Raw genomic sequence first — 10,164 nt, forward strand, 5'->3', positions numbered from 1 at the left:
TTTAATATTATTCGCCTTGATCGTGACACCCCATATGGAGGAGTACTTTTAGGGATTAAAAAGTGCTATTCTTTCTATTGTATTAACCTCCCCTCGATTCCAGGCATCGAAGTTGTCGCATGTCAAATGACAATACAAGGTAAAGAGCTTTGTATTGCCTCAATATATATTCCTCCCAGAGCACAGGTTGGGCAACGGCTGCTCTTTGATTTAATAGAACTTCTTCCCTCGCCACGTTTGATTTTGGGAGACTTCAATTCTCATGGCGTGGCTTGGGGTTCCCCATACAATGATAACCGCTCCTCTTTAATCTATAACCTTTGCGATGACTTCGACATGACTATTTTAAACAACGGTGAAATGACACGTATCCCGAAACCTCCAGCGCGCCCAAGCGCTTTGGATCTATCCTTATGTTCGACGTCGCTACGGTTGGATTGCACATGGAAGGCAATCCTCGATCCTCACGGTAGCGACCATTTGCCTATTCTTATTTCAATTAATAACGGGTCGACTCGCATGCGACCAATTGACATTCCGTATGACCTCACTCGGAATGTCGATTGGAAGTTATACGAGGAAATGATTTCAAAAGCGGTCGAGTCGATTCAACATCATCCACCACTTGAAGAATACAACCTCCTCGCGGGCTTGATTCTCGACGCCGCGTTGCAAGCCCAAACGAAGAAATATCCCGGCGTAACGATCAAAGAACAACCCGTGGTGGGACCAAGAGTGCTCCGATGTCTACACGCAAAGATCCGACGCGTTTAAGGCCTACCAGAAGGGAGGTATACCTGGCGACTATTTACGGTATTCGGAGCTTAATACCAAGCTTAAAAGTTTGGCTAAAGCAAAGAAACGCGGATATTGGCGTCGGTTCGTGAACGAGACGTCGAGGGAGACATCGATGAGCACTCTTTGGAACACAGCCCGAAGAATGCGGAATCGCGTAACGGTCAACGAAAGCGAGGAGTCTTCAAGTCGGTGGATATTTGATTTTGCCAGGAAAGTATGTCCGGACTCTGTTCCTGAGCAAAACATTGTTCGCGATGCGTCTCCGGGCCACGACGCGATAGAATCACCTTTTACGATGGCAGAATTTTCAATTGCCCTCCTGTCCTGTAACAATGACACGCCTGGGTTAGATAGAATCAAATTCAACTTGTTGAAGAATCTACCCGGCAATGCCAAGAGGCGCTTGTTGAACTTGTTCAATAAGTTCCTGGACATTGTACCGCAGGATTGGAGGCAAGTGAAGGTGATCGCCATCCAAAAACCAGGGAAACCAGCTTCTGATCACAACTCTTATAGGCCGATTGCAATGCTATCCTGTATCCGGAAATTGATGGAAAAAATGATACTCCGTCGTTTAGACCACTGGGTCGAATCAAATGGTCTACTATCAGATACTCAATTTGGCTTCCGCCGTGCCAAAGGGACGAATGATTGTCTTGCGTTGCTTTCAACAGATATTCAGCTGGCGTATGCTCGCAAAGAACAAATGGCGTCTGCGTTCTTGGACATTAAGGGGGCTTTTGATTCCGTTTCTATTGACATTCTTTCGGGTAAACTTCACCGACAAGGATTTTCTCCAATTTTGAACAATTTTTTGCACAATTTGTTGTCCGAAAAGCACATGCATTTTACGCACGGCGATTTGGCAATTTTTCGCATTAGCTACATGGGTCTTCGCCAGGGCTCATGTTTAAGCCCCCTTCCTTACAACTTTTATGTAAATGATATCGACGAATGTCTGGCAAATTCATGCACGATAAGACAACTTGCAGACGACAGTGTAATCTCTGTTACAGGAGCCAAAGCTGCCGATTTGCAAGGACCATTGCAAGATACCTTGGACAATTTGTCTGCTTGGGCTCTACAGCTAGGTATCGAATTCTCTCCGGAGAAGACTGAGATAGTAGTTTTTTCTAGGAAGCATGAACCTGCTCAGCTTCAAACACAATTAATGGGTAAAACGATTTCTCAGGTTTTGGTACACAAATATCTTGGTGTCTGGTTCGACTCTAAAAGCACCTGGGGTTGTCACGTGAGGTATCTGATGAAAAAATGTCAACAAAGAGTGAATTTTCTTCGTACAATAACCGGACAATGGTGGGGAGCCCACCCAGGAGACCTTATAAGGCTTTACCAAACAACGATACTGTCTGTTATTGAGTACGGGTGTTTCTGCTTCCGCTCCGCAGCAAACACACATTTGATCAAACTGGAGCGAATACAATATCGTTGTTTGCGTATCGCCTTGGGTTGCATGCAGTCGACCCATACGATGAGTTTGGAGATCTTAGCTGGAGTACTACCATTGAAAAACCGCTTCTGGAGCCTGTCTTCTCGTATTCTAATCAAATGTGAGGTCTTGAACCGTCCCGTGATTGAAAATTTTGAAAGGTTAATCGAACTTAATTCTCAAACCCGTTTTATGACATTGTATTTCAATCACATGTCCCAAACTATTAACCCTTCTTCGAATATTCTAAATCGTGTCGACTTATCAAATACTTCTGATTCTACTGTGTTTTTCGATACATCCATGATAGAAGAAACTCGTGGAATCCCGGATCATTTACGCGTGCAGCAGATCCATGAAATTTTTTCCAATAAATATCGAAACATCAACTGCGACAATATGTACTACACTGACGGATCACTTCTTGATGGGTCCACTGGCTTCGGTATCTTCAATAACAATTTAACCGTCTCCCATAAGCTCGATAATCCTGCTTCTGTTTACGTCGCAGAATTAGCTGCAATTCAGTACACCCTAGGGATTATCGAAAAAATGCCCACGGACCATTATTTCATCTTTACGGACAGTCTCAGTTCCATTGAGGAGGATCTCCGATCGATGAAAGATGTTAAGCACTCTCCGTATTTCCTGGGGAAAATACGGGAACATCTGAGTGCTTTATCCGAAAAATCGTATCAGATTACCTTAGCGTGGGTCCCTTCTCACTGCTCGATACCGGGTAATGAGAAAGCGGACTCTTTGGCTAAGGTGGGCGCAACAAACGGTGATATTTATGTAAGACCAATTGCCTTTAATGAATTTTTCGCATTTGTACGTCAGAATACGATCATCAGTTGGCAAAATTCTTGGACCAAGGGGGAACTGGGAAGGTGGTTACATTCCATAATCCCCAAGGTATCGACGAACCCGTGGTTCAAGGGGATGGATGTAGGTCGGGATTTCATTTGCGTGATGTCCCGGCTTATGTCCAATCACTATAGATTCGACGCGCATCTCCGTCGTGTTGGGCTCGGGGAGAGTGGTATCTGTGCCTGTGGTGAAGGTTATCACGACATAGAGCACGTTGTTTGGTCATGCCCTGTACACCGTGACGCCAGGTCTAGATTAATAGCTTCCCTGCAGGCCGAAGGTAGGCAGCCGGCTGTTCCTGTTCGTGATGTCTTGGCGAGCCGTGACCTATCCTACATGTCCCTTATATACGTTTTCCTGAAATCCATCCACGCCCCAGTTTAGTCCTATCCCCTTCCGCCTACATCCAACCAAACGACAAGAACACGTTAAGACCCCGGATCCGGAAACAGCAATCAGACCCGCACGATACTCTCAAGGCCCGATGGAAACAACCCAATATGCCAGTCCGTAATATCTTGGCCCAGCAGCGGAACAAATTTAATATGCTGCTTACCTATGGCAATGAAAACCATCAAACAGCAAACCTGTGCTTTTAATGCAAAAAATTCTAGCTTTAAGTTAGATTTAGTTTCAGCTCGTAGTCGGCAGCGAGGATAAAAAATTTGCTTTTGGTTATTAAGATACTTTAGAAAGTAAGCTACCAGATATAATTGGCGCCGTTAAACATTGAATTGTATTTGTGCCGTGTCAAATAAACTATAGATGAAGAAAAAAAAAATAAGAAAATCTTTCTTCAAAATTTAAGCTCTACATTTTTGAAAAAAGGTCTTTTGAATCAATACGCGATGAAATATTTATTTAAGCATGCAAATATTTTGAGAAAAACGAGTTTAAATTCACTAAAGTACGTATTTTCATGGAAACCTGATTTTCTCAGTCTCCCACAGTTGGTTTCAACTTGGCTCTTCAATTTTCAAGCTCTTTATTTCCAGAGTAACATCTTCTGAATCCATAGATGCTAAAAGATTTATTCTAGCATGCGAAGATTTAGAGAAAAACGATTTTGAATTCACTAAAGTACGAGTTCTTATGAAAACTTGATTTTCTCCAAATCTGTGCATGCTAGAATAAATCTTTCAGCATCTATGGATTCAGAAGACGAAACTCTAAAAATATGGAGCTTGAAAATTGAAGAGCTAAGTTGAAACCTACCGTGGGAGACTGAGAAAATAAGGTTTTCATGGAAATACGTACATTGGTGAATTTTAACTGGTTTTTTCTCAAAATGTTTGCATGCTTAAATAAATATTTCATCACGTATGGATTCAGGAGACCTTACCGCAAAAATGTAGAGCTCAATATTCGAAGAACGGTTTTGTTGTTTGAATTTTTATAAAAATACGTAGTTTTGTGATTTTGTACTGAAATAATTTAAAAACTCCAAAATTCACTCTTACATACCATATTTCATCCACCTGACATGATTTGATACATGGAGCAATTGATACGTATGAAAATTCCCAGTGTTTTCTCAATCTGTTTAAAAAAATAGAAAAAAACACAGACATATTTGCGTCTCACAAAAACGGGGAGGGGTCCAGAGGGGTGGCACCTCTACCAAAACTTAGAGCAACTATTCCCCTTGAATAAAAGTCCAAGTTTTCCCAAATCGGCCGTTCCAGTGCTGAGAACGAGCATTTTCAAAAAACAAGTTCCGTCCCGGGTCTTTACGGGTTAAGGAACATTCTCTTGACCCTACAATTTGGCCAAAGGGAATCTACTTTCCTGAATTTGAAGAGCGCAGTAATCGTCAGGATTTTTGGGGACCGAAGCCATCGAAACTTCCTCGGAACAACTCACCGTTCCCGTCGCAATCAACTTTAAACCCTTCAACGCAATAGGTGCTCGACCACCGGTGGATTTTGGGGGCCAACGGGCCCCCAGTCCAGTTGAGTTATTGAATTGTACAGCTTTGCAAAAAAGTCATGATTCTTTTGTATCCCATAGCTTGGTGTCTGACTGTATGGAACAATGCGGAAACGAATATGTCGGCCTGCATCATGCCGCCAACAGCGAAGTTGTATTAACGCAGCAGACGGATATCGATGTTGCAGACGCACGTGTTGTCGTTTTGGAACCACGGTTACATCAACAAATCAGTATCTATTATCAAAATGTGAGAGGACTGCGAACTAAAATTGATCAGCTATTTTTGGCTGTTTCTGATGGCGATTTCGCCGCGATAGTTTTGACAGAAACTTGGCTGAATGACCATATTAATTCACTGCAATTATTTGGCCCACTATATACAGTGTATAGAAATGACCGGGATCCTGCGAAATCGGGTAAATCGCGGGGTGGTGGAGTGTTAATAGCTGTTTCCAACCGGCTACAGTCTGTGCGAATAGAATGCACTGAAAATGGCATTGAGCAACTTTGGGTAAGCGTGTGTACTGAAGATCGAAATATTTGTGTTGGTGTTGTCTACCTTACTCCTGAAAATGCCATTAATTCCGTGTCGGCTATTTCTAATGCACTTCGGTTACATGACTTTCATGCTTTATTTGGTGACTATAATCAACCGTCGCTGACTTGGAAAACGTCACACTCTGGTTTTGCTTATCCCGATCCGTCAGAATCCGTTTTCTCGCGCTCCAATTCTTCTATCATTGATGGAATGGACTCGCTAAATATGTTGCAGTTGAACACGGTTAGGAATGAACGAAATCGTACATTATATCTCGTATTCGTTAACGAAACAGCTTCTAAAAATTGTGTAGTGTCTGAAGCCCCTGAATCAAAAAATATTCGTTTCGCAGAAGTAGTGGACTATAGGCGGCTAATTTTTTCTAAAACCGATTTTGAAGGACTGAATTGCTCCCTTGGAAATTTAAATTGGCAGCTTTTACTAAATGCTGGTGTGAATGCTGCTGTTGAAAGTTTCTTTTCAATTTTGAATGAGCTGTTCACTATTCCAATCCCGTTTCGCGTCCTCGGTCGACCCCTCTTTGGTCGAATCGGCGACTTCGAACACTCAAACGTATTAGAGCAGCTGCGCTTAGGCACTATACTAAGCACCGCAACCCAGTATCCAAACGCGAGTTTAATTGCGCCAGTAGCAACTATAGAATTTACAATCGCTTTCTCTACAAGCAATATGTGATAAAAACGCAATCAGACCTTGAACGAAATCCAATGCGGTTTTGGAAATTTGTAAACGAAAAACGGAAAGAAACCGGACTCCCATCTACCATGTTTCTTGAGAACGAATCTGCCAGCTCACCCGATGGAATCTGTGATTTATTTGCCAAACATTTCTCGAGCGTTTTCAAGCCAAATTCAGCCACTGCAGAGCAAGTCCAAAGAGCTATCCAAGATGTTCCAACTAACTTGATTAATCTGTCCAATGTGCAGTTTACTGACAACGATGTTTTGACAGCTCTAGGGAAAATGAAGTCCTCCTTGTCCCCTGGACCAGATGGAATTCCTGCCATTGTACTTAAAAAATGTGCAGCACTGCTATGTGTACCTCTTAGGGTTATTTTCAACAAATCACTGGCACAGTCAGAGTATTCATTATTGTGGAAAAAAACCTTTCTGTTTCCTGTTTTCAAGCACGGCGACAAGCAAAACATTGTAAATTATCGTGGTATTACCTCGTTATGTGCAAGTTCCAAGTTGCTTGAAATTTTATTCGGAATTCTTCTATCACGCGCTACTAAACCGTACATTTCTGAGGATCAGCATGGCTTCTATCCCGGACGATCGACAACAACAAACTGCAGTTTACCTCACACTGTATTACGCGCATGGAGCTTGGATTGCAAGTGGATACAATATACACAGATTTGAAGGCAGCATTTGACCGCGTTGATCATGCTATCCTATTAGCGAAAATTGAAAGACTTGGAGTTGCATCTCCTCTTGTTAATTGGACGAAGTCTTATCTTATAGATCGATCTTTATCGGTTAAATTGGGAAACGCTGAGTCCTACAGTTTTGTGAATTTTTCGGGTGTGCAGGAAGCAACCTTGGTCCACTGCTTTTCTTACTGTTTTTCAACGATATCTGTCTGGTTTTGCCACTAGGATGCAGGCTAATTTATGCCGATGATCTTAAATCATATTTGGCAATCAGATTTATTGCTGACTGCCGGGAGCTGCAGAGGTACGTTGACCTTTTCTGCGACTGGTGTTGCAATTCTTCACCCGGAAGAAAAACCCAATAATCTGGAACTACACGATCAACGGTGAATTACTTAATCGTACAATTGAAATTAAAGATCTTGGTGTACTGTTAGACTATCAAATGTCATTCCATGCACACCTCTCACATATCGTTTCAAAAGCGAACAAAAACTTGGGTTTTTATTATGCGAACCACCAGAGAGTTCAGAAACCCATATTGCCTACGAGACCTATACTTCTCGCTCGTGCGTTCTGTACTGGAATAAGTGTCATTGTGTGGAGCTCGTACGCAGGAATATGGATCAGAAGAATTAAGTCTGTGCAGTCTAGGTTCATACGTTTTGCCCTTCGGTTCTTACCTTGGCGTAACAGGATGGAGTTGCCTCCTTACGAAGAGCGATGCCGTCTACTAGGGATGGATACCCTGGCTAAAAGACGGAAAATATTTGGAGCTGTTATGGTTGGTAAACTGTTGACCGGCCTTATAGATGCCCCTTGTATCTTGTCGCAAATAAACATCAACGCCCCTGCTAGAAACTTCAGATCAGCAGATATTCTTAGACTTGACGTCCAGCGTACTGTATACGGACAAAACGAACCAATTAGAGCTATATGTAGTTTATTTAATAGTTTGTATGTCCATTTTGACTTTTGTAGTTCTAGTGATAGTTTTTAAGAATGGGCTAAGACATGCTCTTTGACAAATTTTTAATGCTAATGTTAATGGTTTAATGTTAAATGTGGTATGTTGAGTGCTAATTGTTAAATGCTAAATGTTAAATGTTTATCGTTAAATGTCATTTTACGAAATTCTGGTGGGGTTTTTACGCCCGTTTGAGACTGACTCTTGGTTATCTCAAGTGGGCTTTTCCCCACCCTAGAAAAACCATCATGACCTTAATGGCTTGATGGTCGAATAAGAAAATAAATAAATAAATAAATAAATATTTGGTAATGCATCATATTACTGGCCAATCTTATTCGAGCTCCATTCTTGACGGATATCGCGCCAACCCGGGCTGGCAGCACTCTCTCAGAATTTGATGAAACAACCTAACTCCTGTGAAAACCTTCTTTCTTCGCTCAATTACGACCCAGTACTTATTGACCTGGCGTGCTGCTCGAAGCGCACTGTAAAATGAAAATGAAGTGTAAATAAAATTAACTATGTACAGTTACATATTTTTTTCTTTAATTTATGTGGACATATGAAAAGGTCTAACATGTTAAAACTTTGTTTTAATAAATCCATGTATCCAAAGACATACTAAAGATAGAAAAATGTTATCAAGGCTTTTAAGGAAGGGTCTGATTTTACAAATCTAAAAAAATTGAAATTCTTCTGAATTGTAATGTTCAGCAAAATGTTTAGCAAATTTTTTTTATGTCTAACACTGTTTCACGTTGAAAACGGCCCATTGACATGACGAAATTTTCGTTAGAAAAACTTTTTGAATTGTTTAAAAAAGATTTAGGTAATGAAATTAATTACTTAAAAAATTTAAATTTTAGGAAATCTGAGATGAACGTTTTTATGGGTAAGTAGGATCTAAAATTAAATTTTTCAATATTTTCAAATGAAAATTCAAGCAATTCTTTAAGAGTTTTTTCTTAACAACCTTTCTTAATGTCTTGTCATTATTCAGATATATTGATTTATAAAAATGCCTGAAACTTTGGCTCTTTTTAAAGGTAAGTCAAGATAAATATTAGAAATTGATTAGATTAATAAAGCCTACACCCTCAGTGAATTCTGAGAGAGTGCTGCCAAAATCTAACCAAGTTGTCGCGAAATCTGTCTCTTAGTTAATTACGTGCATCTTCATAATTACTAAAAACAATATGATAACCACTAACAGCATTTTAAGCGAGATAAATATCTTTTTTTGACCAACACGAATGATTTATATACCGTAACTATAGGAACACTATCGCAACTATTGGAACAAAAACGTGCAACATATTTTATATAATTTATTCATACTAGCTATTTATTTATACTAGTTAAATAAGTAATTTCGTTTATGCGATCAAGAGAATTTACCTATATTTAATGTTAACATATAATAAGGAAACAGCTGGTATTTGGGTATGATGCCGGTCTAACTAGCAAATCACCGTGTGCTTGAATCTCGACATGGAAAAGACTGTCAGTGTCAATAGGATCGTTAGCGCTCATTAGAATAGTTGGCCGCAGAGCAAAGCAAAAAGCTCGGTGTTACTGTCCGCTATCGTAAAAGACTGTCAGTGTCAATAGGATCGTTAGCGCTCATTAGAATAGTTGGCCGCAGAGCAAAGGAAAAAGCTCGGTGTTACTGTCCGCTATCGGAACTTGACTTTCTGTTATACACAGACTTCGTGGCTAACTGTCGAGTACATACAAAAATTGCGGCACTAGCGCTATGACACTACGATTTTAACTACTGACACTAACAATCTCTCCCGAGCACGAATTCGAACATACAATGATTGACTTGTTAGACCAGCATCGTACCTCGAGACCAGCGGGAAGAAATAGCTGGCCGCTTATAAATAATAAACAGTAGGTCAAGTTCTGATAGTGGAATGTAACACCAAGGTGTTGCTTTTTGCTTTACCAAGAACGATGTTTATTCTTCATCTTTTATCAAATCTATCTGTAAACAGTTTGTTTATGATTACAACCTATAATATAAAATTGCACGTTCCACTGCAATGGATTTATCACAGATCTTGCACTTATAATGCAGGGTGCTTAATAAAATATAGTTTATGCTACTTTTTTCGGAAATGATATTTTTGTAACAATCTATTTCAGTTCGGCGATTCAATAAATATTTTGAAAAGTGTTCTTGTTAATTTCACTTTTTAGCTTAC

This window comes from Wyeomyia smithii, chromosome 1, assembly GCF_029784165.1.
Source record: "Wyeomyia smithii strain HCP4-BCI-WySm-NY-G18 chromosome 1, ASM2978416v1, whole genome shotgun sequence".
NCBI classification, from domain to species: Eukaryota; Metazoa; Arthropoda; class Insecta; order Diptera; family Culicidae; genus Wyeomyia; species Wyeomyia smithii.